The sequence below is a fragment of the Melospiza melodia genome, chromosome 1 (assembly GCF_035770615.1).
Source record: "Melospiza melodia melodia isolate bMelMel2 chromosome 1, bMelMel2.pri, whole genome shotgun sequence".
NCBI classification, from domain to species: Eukaryota; Metazoa; Chordata; class Aves; order Passeriformes; family Passerellidae; genus Melospiza; species Melospiza melodia.
Genome location: NC_086194.1, coordinates 85,364,997 through 85,380,288, shown reverse-complemented (window position 1 = coordinate 85,380,288; position 15,292 = coordinate 85,364,997).

Below are 15,292 nucleotides of genomic sequence, written 5' to 3'. Positions count from 1 at the left end.
AAATTTCATATTAGTTGCATATAAGAATCAGATATAGTGCTTGGATTTTTTAAGACACAAAAGGTAGACTGTATTTTGAGACTCAAGATAAGCATCTTGCCTACCCAATTAGCATTTGTCAAAGTCTATTAATTTTGAGGTTTATCAATTCGTTTAAAAATTAGAGTGTGAGCAATAATTTTTCTGAGATTTGCTCGATTTACCAAGATCTGTCATGAAGTATGAGGTGACATAAAGAGATCAGCCCACTTGCTGACTTGATCCTGCACATTGTCTTTTCACTGGGAGCTGCAAGTATGTTGCATGCACTGTGTCCCTAGGGAATCTGGGGAAAGGTAAGGATATTGCATCTGCTGCAGGCAAGTGCAGGGGACCTCAGTGGATTGGTGCAAAACTGACTTGCTGTCTGATCTGTACATATTCTACCATTTGAACAGGGATGAACTAGGCAGGATTGCCTCACTTCAGAGCACAATAGTGGTTTAGGGGTGTAAAATGCAATATCATTAAATCACAATTAGAAGGAACTGCATTCCTGCACAGTGATTTTACTATACTGGCTTGCTGTCTACTCTCATACACAGAATGTCATGCATTCCATATTAAAAGCAGGTATATTAAATGAAATAATGAGAATCCAACATCTTCATATTAAAGCACTGTTTTTTAACATCCCTGGGAAAATTCTTGGTCATTTCAGTCTATCAGCTATTTCCTTGGTACTTATTTTTCTCTTTTCATCTTTGAAACTCAATAAGGAAATAAAATACCAACATAAATAAATGAAGAAGAGGGTTTCTCAACACCAATAAGCTAGACAAAAGAAACAGAACACTAGAGAATGTTTATTTATTCATGACATCTTCATGAATGCCATACTTTGGAGGGAATGGGAGATTTTTGTTCATGTTTGACTCTCAAGCGTGTTAACAGGTTTTATTAAAATTGGATGGGTGGGGGAAGGCAGCTGGCTTGAAAAAAATAGAGACCCTAAATGCAACCAGATGAGAAGTTCATGAGAAATACTAGTGAGTAAGAAGAGTAATTTAAATTTGACATTATATGCAGGGGATGGAAAAATATTTTCATAATCTTATTTAAATGGAGGAAATCTTTGTAAAAGGATGCATAGTGTGCTAGAAATACAGCTTGTTCTGGAGGATTTGTTCTGTTCTTCTCCCTCTTCTGTAAAGGCATCCTTTGTAAGTTTATTGGTTTTGTCTGTGCTGTCATCCTAATAGGCATCTTCTGAAACACGTGATAAGACCCTAGAAAATAATAAAGAGTTCCTTCTAATGAGTTCAGTACATGCACAAGTGTTTTCAAGATCTCAGAGTATCTCTGTGGTTCAGATCCATACTGCCTGTCTCTCTTTGTGATTGTTTTGAGTTAGTGTGTAGCACAGGGAGTTCTGGCTTGGGGATTCTCTGTACTGCTGTGACCCTGGATGCATCAGGAAAACAGTCCTAAAAGTGAAATTCAGGAATTATGTAACAGTTTTCTCATCTCACTGACTAAGAATTGACAGCAAAGTATGAGAAGATAGAAGCAGGGAAAAACAACCCCCTGGACTGGCAAGGGTATAAATAAAAATTTCAGATCGGTCCCCAACACGTGAGGTTTCTCAGAGCCATGACCTTGCTTGCAATTTATTGTGCAACTTCTCTTACCACAGAAGCTTAGGGACTCGGGTGGTGTCCAGCAACCTTAAAGTTTACATGTAGCAAAACCATGCTGCACCTCAGATCAGATCCAAGGAAACAGTCACTAGAGTCTGTGTGCTGTTTGTATGGTCTGTCTAATGTCATTTCAAGTTATCTGATAGCAGCTCTTAAAATGCTGTCAGTTTCCATGCTGTTAGGCAAATGAGGCTTAGAAGATTTAACATATATATATATATATAGTCAGTGAAACAATACAGAGCAATATGTGGGCTTTTCATTAAGTGTTTTTTTTTGTAAATATTTTTCTGTCCTCGGGATTCCTTTGCATTTGTTTGCATTTACATTATTCTTTTTGAAACAGCATGTGCATTAGAAAACAAATGTCAGATAACCCTGCATTGCAGCTATCACCCCACTGACAAACAGCCACATTGAGGGCGGGGGTACCCTCTCAATGCAACATAAAGGACCTCAGATTTTATGAATCCCTCACCCATGCACAGGGGGACATGAAGACATTCTTTAGCATAAGACAAAACTAGTAGCATTTAATTTTACCAGGCATATTTGCTTTAAGACACTGTTTGAGTAAAGAAGATAAATATTATGCCAAAATCCAGCTGTATATTCCCAGAGCAACCTGGCCTAATGCGCTGGTACTGCTGCTGTGGGTGCTGATGTGGGTGAGAGGTCATCAGTTTCCTTTGCTCTCTTTGCTGTATCCAGAAGGTGAGTTGTGTCAGGAGGGGCTTGGAGGCTAGAGATCAGAGGGAAAGGAGTCATATCAGCTCCAAGTATTTTGTTGATGATTTTCTAAATACCTCATTTCAGCTATAGCTCCTTTGCTAGCGTGAATTTCCCACACTGATAAAAGAGAAGAAAAACAACCCCCAAATTTTGCAAGTCAGAGGCTTGCTGAGCATGTCCTTTACTCTGGCATCTCTGTATGGCTTTGCTGCTGTTTTGGTTGTGTGGAGGGTGTGGCTTGAGCTTTACAAACCTAATGCCTCTCTTGCATAAATAGATTTCTCTTCTCCAAAATATCACATGATAATTATCATAAATAAATAAATGAATAAATCTACACTGGAGAGTGACCTCAATCTAAAACCTCCCATCTGAGTTGGCACAGGTAACTGTGAAGAGTCTCTTAATGATCAATATTAACAATTTAATCATCTGTATAAGATTGGCAAGGTCAGGTGCACTGGGAGTCACAAAGGCTGATTTCATGAAGAGCTATGATTTATATCAGTGTCTAAAAAAGGTGTCAGCTCCCACTGAACCTTTTCCCTTGAGTGGGGCAATAGAAGCGTGGGTACTTTTTTGCCACTTGCCCCAGTGCTAACACAGATTCTTGCACAGGTGATAAGTGAACAAACTTTTCTGGCAGTCATGCCTTAGAAAAGATCACTTCTCTCTACTAAAGAACTGCTTTCATGAAACGTACAATCTTGACAGTCTCTGAGGACTGACCTCCTTTGCTGCATTTGGTTGACACTGCCAATGGAGTTGTTAGCTTTTAAGCGAAGGAAAAAAGTAGATGAACTGACTGCATACCTTTGAGGCCACTGATTATATAAAAAACAGGAATGTAAAACCGGAGAGGAAATAGAGACCTGTCCTGGAAATGCCCTCTCATTTAGCAATGGACAAGATAGGTGTTTCAAACTATCTTTGAAATGTTGTTTTATGTACTCAAGGAAAAAAAAAAAAAAAGAGAAACCAAGCTCAGACATCTCCTTGGTGATTTTGAGTTCCACCAAGTGCAGACAAATTCACAAACTCCTCTGAGAAATCTACAACCTATCAAAGACTCAATCCACAAAGCATGAAATTTCCAAAACTCCAAGGAGGCTGTGGCCAAGTTGGTGAGTTCAGAGACTATGTACATGAACAGGACATGACCTGTCCTGACACTTCCAGCATGTACTGCATGTAGAGCCTAACTTTTGTGATTGACATGGCCAGAAGAATATTTTGCAGGTGGGGTCTGGTGAAGTGTGAGCACATTTTATTTTCTGTTTTTGTTCAATATCAACAAAGGAGTCAGCCAGCACTGCCTGTCAAAAACAGCAATTTGGTTTGTGGTGTTTTTTTTTTTTTTCTAACCTGCTTTGAGCTGTTGTTGGTGGTGAAGGGATCACTTTTACATCTGAATGCAGAGTTAGAGCCTATGAAATTTCTCAGTCTAGCAGAGGCTCGCTCTGTACCAGGGAGGTAGGAGAGCAATAAGAAGATGGGAAAACAATGGATTTATTTCTCAAGTTCCTAATATTTTTTCCAACTAGTGTAAGATACTTCTGAAAAGGGACCTTTGTCTAAAATACTTGAACGTTACATTTATTGTTTTACTTTGTAAAAACACATTTAATACAAACAGGGAAACAAGAAAAAAAGCCTGACAACTTTTGCCATTGTTAGGAACATGGGGATGCCATTGCTGATTAGAAGCGAAATTACATCCAGAAAATATTTGTTGCCATAGTGACCATATTTCGTTGATTCCTTGTTCTGCTGTACAGATCTGATTTAATTATTTCAGATATTTATAAATAGCTTTCCATGGGGCCAAAACTAATGGCCTACAAAGTAAAGTTGCAAAGACTTTGGATTTGCAGCAGAGTATGGCCAGATGGAGATCCCACTTAAGCAAAGCAGTCAATGTGAGCACGTGGTTTTAAGCACCGCATCACTTTCCAAAGAACTGCACGTGTGCTTAAAATCATGCATGGGCTGAAATAGTCTGCTGCAGCTCACAGCAGATAGTGAACATTTCTATTTTAAACTGTGTGGTTTGTTTTGATTTAACTTTCGTAAACTTCAGTGGAAATAAGTCCTTAAGTAGTTACACCATTAGTCATACTAGGAGTGGCCATTTGCTTACTCAGTAGTTGCTGTGAGCATTAGAGAAAATATGGGCATATACACCTTTCATGGTTTCATGTTCCTTCCTCTAATCCTCAGCCTCTCTGTATCGTCCTCTGCAGCCCTCTTTTCCTCATTTTTGTTTATTCTAGTGCCAGGGAAATGGTTGAAACACATGCATGTTACAATTGCCTAAAACGGAATTTTTCTGTAAGTGTGCAAGCTGAGTATGCAGTATGTGTAATCTCCAACAGTTCAGGTTCCTTCAAGAGGAAATGCTCTTGAAAACTTCATCATACTCAGGTGCCAAAAGTCCTGCAGCTATTCTTCATTGTTTGCTTAGAAGATGAATTCCCCATCCTTTGACTCTGTATTGTCACATGTCAATTCTGCCTTTTCATGCAATCACAGTCAGTTTGTGTGAGAAAGAAGAAAAGGTTAAAAATTTGCAATTCCTGCTGCTTTTCATATGTTTTACCCCTCCTGTAAAGCATGACATATGCAACTGGTTCTTTCCCCATTTGGCACAACAGAGGGCATTAGAATATGGTCCAGAGTGATAGGATTGCAAGGAACAGAAAGGGAGAATTCCACAAGCAGCTTAAAAATTACACTGACATAAAGTGCCATCTGCAAAGACAAATAGTCAGAAAACTGGTTAACACCTCTGACATCATCTTTATCCATACTACTTCCACGTATTTTCAGAACATAGTTTATATCAGACATTTGACACCTTTCTAACCTTCTGCACTCAGACTTTCCTAAAATATGCAAATTTGCATTGCAAATCTGTTTTTGTCAGAATCCAGGTGGCATCTTTGCAAAAAAAGTCAGGTTTGGGTTTTAGTTTTTAATGCTCCTCAGCCTCCCTGGGGTGCCAGTCACACTTCCCCCCGCCAGAAATGATACGGTATTTGCAACTTTTTTAGACTTATGAAGAGTCAGACTCCAGGTCCCTCCGACTACATACAAAGAGAGGACAATATCTTCAGAATTCACTCTTTCACCTGCTCTGTGAATCCACAGGAAACAGTCAAGACATCCTGAGACTGTATCTGAAGGCATCCCATGGCAACACCTGATCTGCAAATGCCCCTCTTGAAGCTGTGCTGCTGGACAGGAGAAAGGTCTCTTCCTGCAACGTTTATTTTGGAATATTCATCAGCTAAGGAGGCCTGGTATCTACTTTCCTTACTTACCATGTGTGTTTGTGGGCAGCTTGCCCTCCGTTTTACCCTGCTGAAGTATTCTGGGATGTGCTTCTATAGTCCTCTTCCATGGAGTGGCTTTTCAGGGAGGAACAGCAGTCTTCCCAGAGCTGGGATTAAGGCTAGCAAAGAGGGCCAAAGCTTGCTGTGTCATGGTCCTTGTGTCCCGTGGGATCAAGGGCAACAGTGTCTCCCTCAGCAGTAGGTTTCCTGGGATAATTACTTGATAATTGTGAGCTTTTCTGTTCAGCAGTCCTCACTGTAGTTTCCTCTCAGTATAGTTGCATTGAACTTAGTGGGAGATTGTTCAAATAAATAAGAAGTGTCTCAGATTTTAACCCAGTAAGTTCCTGTCTTAGAGCAGCAATGTCATGACAAAGAGATGATTTGTTCTGGTACTGTATTTAGTAGAGGTTTGTAACTTTTACATATCAAACCCATGCAATTAGTGGGAAAGGAAAAGCTCTCTTCTATGCATCTCACAACACCTCTGGGCGAGGAAGGGCCATTTTGTGTCAGAAGCTGAAACAGGCAAAATCCAGTAAAGGAGGCAGGGAAAGGCATTCCTGTGCCTTGGCAAAACCAGAAAAGGAGATGGGGGAGAACCCTCAGAGGAGGATCAGACAAGTACAGAAGGATTAGTCTGCGATATACTGTACAAGGTAACCAGAGCTGAGCCTGGCAACAGGCAACCCCCAAAGCACGGCTCCAGGGCTCTGCGTGCAAGGGGCTGTTGTCCATCAGCTCCAGCATGACCCTGCACAGGCTGTTATCACAGCTGTTGGAAACTGTTATGTCAGTGTACCCTTTCAGTCTCTTCAGGAATAGAAGAAGCGGTGCTCTTTTGGATTTTTTAATGCCCTGCTTAGTCTGGATCACAAGTTAGTGAGACATGGATAATTTTAACCCTGTACTGTAGAGGCCTATTTGTTTGTATTCCTAGGGTGAGCTTTTTGTTTCTGGCAAACACTTCCAGAGCAAGTTTATGCAGAAAGGAACTGGAATAATTTCTCTTTCCTAATACCTTTATCTTTTTCTGCTAAACATTGCCACATTTTTTTTAATCATCTTCTTCTGTAGGAAGTTTCCTTTTGGCACTGTGTCATTTTTTCCCCAATAATTTTGTAAGGCACAGTGTCAGTTTGGGTTTTAGTTTCATTAAAAATGCACTACAATTTGTGCTCTCAACTTTCACAAATACACCATAATGCCAGTTTTACAATTGAATTCCCTGCTTTTCTAGCCCTGCTGCTGTTTGATTTTCAGAGAGAAATGGAGAAGCTAAATACTTATACAAGGAAAACTGTATTTGCATAATCAATAAATGGAAAAAGCAGAGAAATAATTCCACCTCTGCTCTTTAAGTTTCAGTAACGCTGCATGTAAGCTGTTTCAAAGAGAAGTTGTACCCTTGTTCCAGCTGTAGCAGACATCCCTTTAACTGCTTGTACTCCTTTTAGACTCCTTTGCATAAAAGAAAAACTCTGAGAAAAACTCTCAGAAATTCAATATAATATGGAAACTAGATAGGTTGTGTTGGGGTTTTTTTTAAATAAATGTCTTCTGCCCAACTTTAGTATGGCAAGGAAATTTGATTATCACTTGTTGACAGGTATGCAGGTCATGTCAAGTGTTTCTGACATGTCTATTTTAAGTTAAGCTACAATTTGTATTTTGATTATGACAGAGTAAAAATACTTGGATAACAGATAGTCTTTGCTTGTGAATGAAAATTGGAACATGCAAGTTGTGGTCAGACAGCCTTCTGTTAGGGAGATGAGGCTTTGATTGGGTCACTGCCCAGAGGTGCTAATTAAAAATAAAGAAAGAAACAAAACTCCACATCACCCTCACTCTCTTTGAAACAAAAACATCAGAGCAACACAGGAGAAGTAACATGAAATTACTTGTGAAAGGCAACTAGAGATTTTTCTGCTCGCCCATTTTGGGAAAGGGATAAAGTATCCATCTTCTGCTTAACTGTTTTATTCCACAAGCCTGCATTTCTGCAGCATTGCAAGATTTTTTAAGAGTGAAATACCCTGTGGGTCTTGGCTCCTTTGGCTCTCATCAGTGAGTAAGTCAGCCACAGTCAGCAGCTGGCACCCAGAAGGAAGCTGGTGCGAGGTCAGGAGCTGGAGTCCTAGCTGGCTTGCCAGCCTACTGGAATCAGTCACCCCCTTCATTCCTTTGAGACTCAGCAGCAACAGGATCACTGCACAGCCCTCTGCAAGTCCCCAGCTCTGAAACCAAGGGTTGTTTCTCTGTGTGGGGTCTGTAATGTTAGGAGCAAAATGGAGAGCCCAGTTAGAGGCCATTTATCTATGCCAGTATTAGGAGACACGGGCTCACAAGAAGTGGAGTCCCAATTTGGCTAACAAGGCACTAGACTTGAGACTAGTCCTCAATAGAACAAACTTCAAGTGTCACTTTCCAAGCAGTTGTCATGTAAAGTCTGGAAGCAAGGAGTGTGTTGGTCAGCATTTAGTTCTCTCCTTTTGGAAGCAGACTGGTTCTTGGAAGAAAAAAGTTGTCAGAGGATAAGAAGAGGGGGATGCTGAAATTTTGCTGGATTCAGTGTCTGTTTGGTCTTTATCCAGCTCTGAGCTCAAAGGCAACACTTGTGATAATACATTTTCTTCACCATAGAGACAAATGCACCTCCTGAGGGAAAAAACAGTTGCTTTGACATTTCAGGCTGGGAAACCTGTCCTTGACACATGCACAGGCCCTGATACATGGTGTCTTGGCTTCGCATGCTTACGGCTGTCTGGGAGGTTGGCACCGTCCCTGTTCAAAGGCAGTGGCATGCCAGCACTGCAGTGGTGAGGTCCCCAGCAGAGATGTTTGCACTGGGAAAGCAGCAGAGCATGGCAAATGCCATCCCTGTTGTAGGAGAGGATGTTCTCTGCATTAGCCATGGCGTCGTGCACTTGCTCACCCATGGTAACGTATTTATGTCAGCAAAATCCCCAACGAAACAGGGGAGAAAAGAAACGGAGCTTATGTTATGTTGTGGCTGCCAGCAGTCACAAACTGCACTGTGGCAGGAAGCTGAGTGTAAGAATCAACTGTTTTCAGACTTCTTCTAGGAGCTGCAGTCTTGATTTGCAGAGCTGCCAAAGACCCGCAGTGCTTATGCTTTCAGCTGGATGGGGGAGTCATTCTGGAAATCTGTCAAAGGGATTTAAAATCAAGCCCCTGGCTAGTAACAGCACTGCATGACTAAATATTGGTGTCTAAAGGAATAGATAGCACAGAAAAATGACTGGGCACAGAGGTGACCATGCTGGAACATCAATCATTAATATGAGAGATAAGGTGAAGCACAAATAAGGAGAATATTGGTATTCTACAGTATTACCCCAGTGGTTCTGCGGCCATAGTCATCATTTCATAGCACTGGCTGGCCAAGACTGTGTAAAAACTCACCTCAAACAAATGTACTCTTGGCTTTAGTGATGAGGCTCTGATAGTTTTGCAGAGTTCAATACTGCCAGCTTTACTGCCTGTCTGTGCTTCTTCACCACGATAATTCTCCTTCAGCAGAGTAAGTGCTTACTGACTATCTGATTATAGAGCTGAGGTTATGGGCTCATAAAACCAGAGGACACTAAGAGATGATCTCTACATGTGACAGCAAGATGCACAATCACATCCAAACACAAACTATGCCATTAGTATTACTTACTTTTAAAGCACCATTATCCCTGCATTGTTCTCTCTCATTAACAATTAGTCATGCAGACCCTTGAGAACTTTAATATGATATCCCTACAAGCTCATCAGGCAAATCTCACACGGTTGTGATGTTCCATGCAAGATTTATAAGACGGAACTGGCTGGATGTGAATGTGGGAGTAACGGTCCATAAGCAAATGTGACATAAAAAGAAGTCAGCCAGGAATGCTGCCTACTGAACTCAGAAAGCCTAGCTCTAGCGGGAGGGCTGTTATTTCAAAATGGCTTTCATGTTTTGGGGTGGAAGGGAGTCATTTTGTCATAGGAGAAGAAGCAACTGCATAATGTCCATGGTATTTACACACTGGTCAATGAAAGTCAGCCCCTGCTTTTGAAATCGTGTAGCTCTATGCATTTTCTATTTGAATTCTGTTAGGAGAGCCTGTCCTCCACTCCCTCCCCCTTCTTTCCCTTCTTTTCAGCAAAAAGAGACCTCACCAACAAAGAGAAAATAGATTGAAAGCTCCTGCATCCAGGCTCTTTCAAGCAAAGCTTGAGAGAGACTTTGGCACATAATGTCTTTAACATTATGTTCACTGCCCTTAGAAAGCAATAACCCAATACATTCTGCTGGCAGTTAGCAAGTGCAGTGATTTCAACACAGATGAGAGAAGAGAGGACAAAGAAAGAATATGCTTAGAGCATCCCTTTCACTCTGAACCTAGGGGCCAGCTGGAGTGTTTACAAAGCTTTAAGGCCAGCCAGCAGGGAGTTGCAATAATCTAATTTTAATTATGTGACAAAAGCATGAAGAATCATTTCAAGAGCTAACAGAGGAAAATGGTTGCAGCCTGCCAATATTCCTTAGATGGTAAAAGAAGACAAGTTAGCTCACAGAATTTAGTTGTTTCTCAAAAGACTAAATGGGATCTATCACAACTCCCAGCCTGCTGTTGTTAGAGAACAAACTGGTTGCCAGAAAAAGGCTTTAGATGTCAAAGAAAGTTCCCAAGAGGCATCCAGGAAAAACAGCAATACCTACGCTCCTCTTATTAAATAAAAGATATACTCTCCCAGCAAGCAAACCAAGTCCCACCATCACGTGACACTGGCTGATATGAAATGCTGTGTATACAAATATATGTATATTATATATATATGTACACTGGGTATAAATTGAAAGACCTTTAATCCGAGATCTCCAGGACCACACCAATAAAACAGCTGCTTTTGCTGTCCCAAGCAAAGCACAGAAAGGGAAGGAGAGGGAAAAGGAAGGGGGAAGGGGCAACAGGCAAGGGGGAAAGGGCAAGGCCCAAGTCTTCCTGCTTTGCACACATCCCAGCTTTTTGGCAGAAAAGGAGTGCTGTGTCCTGACAATAACAGAACAGAGAGTTCACAGCAATGAGCCAAATAATTCTGACTCCACTGCACAGAGGGTCACAGTGACAGTGTGGGGAAAGCAGTGACATTTCGTGCTACCAGAAGATGAATCCATAGGTACTTATTGTAGGATTTTCTTTCTGGATGAAGACTGAATCCAAACACTGAATACAAGATTATCCTTAATTTTATTTTTCAGTAATACTATATGCTCTCTTCGTTCTCTTTAATTTGCTGTTGCATAGGGATTTCATGCTTTGATTTTATTATTGCTTGAGACATCTAGTAGTGAGCAACACTTCAGTCTTTTGCAAAGGAGTTGCTGGAAATGCTGTATTTTCAAGCAATTCACATTCAATAATTTAACAGTCACTGGGGCTTCATGGGAACTTTCACATAATGGCATAGCTTGTTTCAGGGCTTCGTGATACGCTTGAGCTGTTCCCCTTGCCACAGCATCACTTTGATGACAATGCTACATAGGATGCCAAAAAGTGCAGGTAGCCTGGTTTAGCTCCTACACTTCATTATCCCATTAAGTGGAATAGCATGCTGCTGAATAAGTGCATGGCTTTCAAGTTCAAGAATTGTTTATAAATGGTAAAAATTTGGTTCAAGTACTTTATCATAATTCAGATCAACTGTCATTTGAAATAGTAAATTGCATATTGCAATAATTTGTATATTTTAGGCAAATGCAGAGTATGTTGTGTATACTCACTGTTTTAGCTTAGTTCTGTTTACATCTGGGTCTACAGTTTTGCAGAGACAGTATGTGGTAGAAAGAGGATTTCTCTCCTGTACAGCCAACAGAAGAGCAAGTGAAAGTGATGTAATATTTATTGTGCATGTCTTCAAAATCAGTGTGGTTCTCTCTATAGAATCAATTAGGTGAATCTGCAGAGTGACTTTTGTAATGAAGTTCTCTACACAAATATAAATGATGACTAACAAGGCATTATACAAATCATTATTAATAAAGTAACAAGCAAAACTTTTCTCTGCTATCACCCTATACTCTTTTCTTCTTTAAAATGGTCTCAGTGATAATCATAAATTGCACTTCAGAGTGATTATTTACAGCAATACTGCCAGTGGATATTGCCATGTGCAGATTACTTTTCCCCATTAGGTGACAGGGATGTTTTTGTTCTTGATCAATATTGTCATCAACATTGTCATCCGTATTTGCATAAACTGAGGTCTTTTTTCTGTCAATTTAGCCACTATTGCTTGGGTTTTCCTTCCAACATCAAGTGCTTTTGGCTCAGGTTAATGCTGTCATTTTGCATTTCTCTGGAGTAGGGTTTTGAGGTGTAATTTAGCATTCCTTTGCTTATTTTAAACCTTTCCCAGGCCCAGGTTTTATTGCTGACATCTTGCATACACTGTGAAAATGAGGGTGCTGTCAGGTGTTGACACGTCCTGCCATCACACCTTGAATCAGGAGCAGCTTCAGGCACAGACAAAAGAGGCAATTTCCTGTCTCCAGTGTCCATCCTCCTCAGTGACTGCCTGTGGTGCCTGTGCTGGAGGAGATGGCAATGAGCTGTTGGAGCACTCTTTGCTGTCTGGGCATCCATTCTTGTTACCAGTGACTGAAAGGGAGTAAGGTGAGCAAAGCAATAATTATTGTTGTGTGGGCTGGGCTCTCCCTTGCAGAGAAAGTCCCTGATGCCTCTCTCTCAAGGTGCTTCTGGGGCTATTGAGAGATGGAGCATGAATGATGCTACATCAGGTCTTAAAATGTAAAATAAATTGGTGTTGCAGCTAAACAACAACCATTAGCCTGTCAATGCTTGAATTCAGCTAAATGCCAGGTTTACATGAGTAAAAGAAACTTATTTTTCAGTCCTTCTAACCAAGCTGTAAGCTGTTCCCACCTCCTTGGAGCATATCCTAGCCATAAAGTCAGATGGATGAATTCTGGACAAACCATTGGATTCATTTAGGAAGTACGTTAGAAAAGGGAAGAGTGAGGGGAAAAAATTAAGTGAAGAATTTAGGGTTCTCATCAGCTTTTTGGTGATATAAATGTTTGTATAAAGGTTTATGACTAACTGCTGACATGAATAATTCTTCGAATAGCTCTCTCGCAAACATTAAATACTCTACTGTTATTTTCTTAGTAATCTGGTGAGGGACATCTGCACTTTCTGGAAAACTCAAGTCATTTGCTATGAAATTGGCAAACTAGGGCAGGTTTTGATAAACAGTCCAGAGGGCAAAAAACCAAGACAGGGTAAGACCTTAAAACAATTGTTATTTTCAAAACAATCCTCTTTTGCATTTTAGAAGTGACCCTCTTTCATTTATACAATTAATTTTCAAATGTAGCATCTTGAAGCTAGATTTAAGAACTCCATATGTAACCCACAGGATTTTTTTCTCTTATTTGAGAGAGCCTGAAGTGAAAAGTTCATTATTCAATCATTTCCAAAGGGTGTGAGTTTCAGAAGCCAGAACAGGGAGAGCAGGGCAGAGTGGAAGCAGTGATAAGCTCAGCACTAGCTGTTGGTTGACATGACAAAGATGGTTTTTGTCAAGGAAAGAGGTGAAAATATCCCCTCCCCTTTTCTATTTCTTGTACTTTAAAGAAAGCTGAAGTCCACACTGGCATTCCCAAATGCTTAAAAGCTATTAATTTCAGCATTCCCCTTTCCCTCCAAGTTACCCTGAGAATCATTAGGCTGTTTCCTAACAATATGCTTTTTCCTTTCCAACAAGATAACTTTTTCTCCAACTGGGAAAATGCCTGAAACCCAGACCAGATGCCTTGTGAAAATTTCTCCCCCTTCATATACATTTTGAGTTTTCTAATGTTAGGGACACCCTATATTGGGAATCTTCAAACACCAAGGAAGACCAGAGTCTTTGTCTCTCAGCTATGAAAAAGCTGTGATATTTTTGTAAGGCAGACAAGGCAAAATGCACAATCCATAATTAAAAAGAAAGGTCTGGTTTTGATTTTGCTGACTGACGTCCTCAGCAGTCAAATGATAAGTGGGATACTGTGGATTTACAGATCCTTAGTGAAAATCTTCAAAAAGGATGGATATTAGTCAGAACTGTTAGACAAAGAAGAATGTACAAACATCTAAGAGTACATCTCGGAATGTGGCCACCAGTTACACATCAGTGTTAACTGCCCTGGATCCAAAGAGTCCTGTAATACGGACTAATGGTTCAGCCCTACCCAAGGCACACTTGTGTCTTCACAAACTACTGACCTGGCATCAGCTTGTCAGCTCAGGTTCCAAGAGGGCTATCTGGTAACTTCATGGATTGAATAAAAGCAGGGAGAGAGTCCAGAAGTTTACCCACTGCTCCATCTAGTGCTTGTTTTCAGTATCCTATAGGATCATGAAATATCTTTTTTTTTGAAGGCTGATATGGATATGCCTAGGAGCAGCTTAGTTGCTGGAGAGCACTGACTTCCTAGCTTATGAGGGCTATCCATCAGAAAGTTTTCTTTTTTTCTATTTTTTTTTTTCCTTTTTGCCTGTCAGCCACCAAGTGCCCACAAAGAGTGTTTGAACTGCCATTGCAAAGCAGTGATCTTTCAGGAACTCTTAAGGGAAAAGGAATATGGTAAAGCATGAGACTTATCAATTGCTAGAGCTGGTGATAAAAACACAGTATTTGTGACAAGCAGACTGGGTACAGGTTAATGAGTTTCGTATTTCACATGGCTGTTTATTAACTAAAGTAGCTTGTTAAGTATTCAATCGTGGGATAATTATAAGTATTTTGGTAGTACAGTCAAAGGCACATTTTATTGAGGATAGAGGAAGAAATAGTACACTGGGCAGAAATGTGAGGAAAACATTGTTTCAGACAGGTTGTGCCTACTCTAGTAATTGAAAGTGTCAAGGAAGATTTCTGAGAATAAACAAACTTGTCATGAGTTCAAATGTCAGAACAATCTCTGGGAGTTGCTACATTGGCCAGCTAGCACTGTCCCAACAGCTCCCAGGCACAATTCAGAGGATACTCTGGATCAAGGACCATTTAATAGGATATATGTTGGCATCCCATGCCACTTGACCCCAGGCATGTTTAATTTCCCACTGCAGAGGAAGTCACAGTGTTTTGCTGAGGATCATGATCCCTTGCAGTCCCAGGCTGAGAGCTCTGGCTCAGTAATTCCAACTCTAATAGCTCATGTTTTTAGCTCTAGGCATCCAGGGAGTGTTACAGGAAACGTAAGGGCTCTCACAACTAAATGAGAGTACCACTTCAGAAGGAAGTTTTTAGTGCCAGCAGGACTTTCTGCAGCAGGATCTTACTCTTGACTTTGAAGTGTGACTCATGTCTAAGCAGCTCTCAGAGATGCCATCACCAGTAACCATTACCTTCCATATCACTAGCTGGCTTTAATATCTTCCAGAATATAAAGAGAATGAAAATAATGGAAGCAGACATACCAGCACACTGTAGTGGCCAGTCACTACATATTGCCACAGCACACTAAAGGCTCTCATG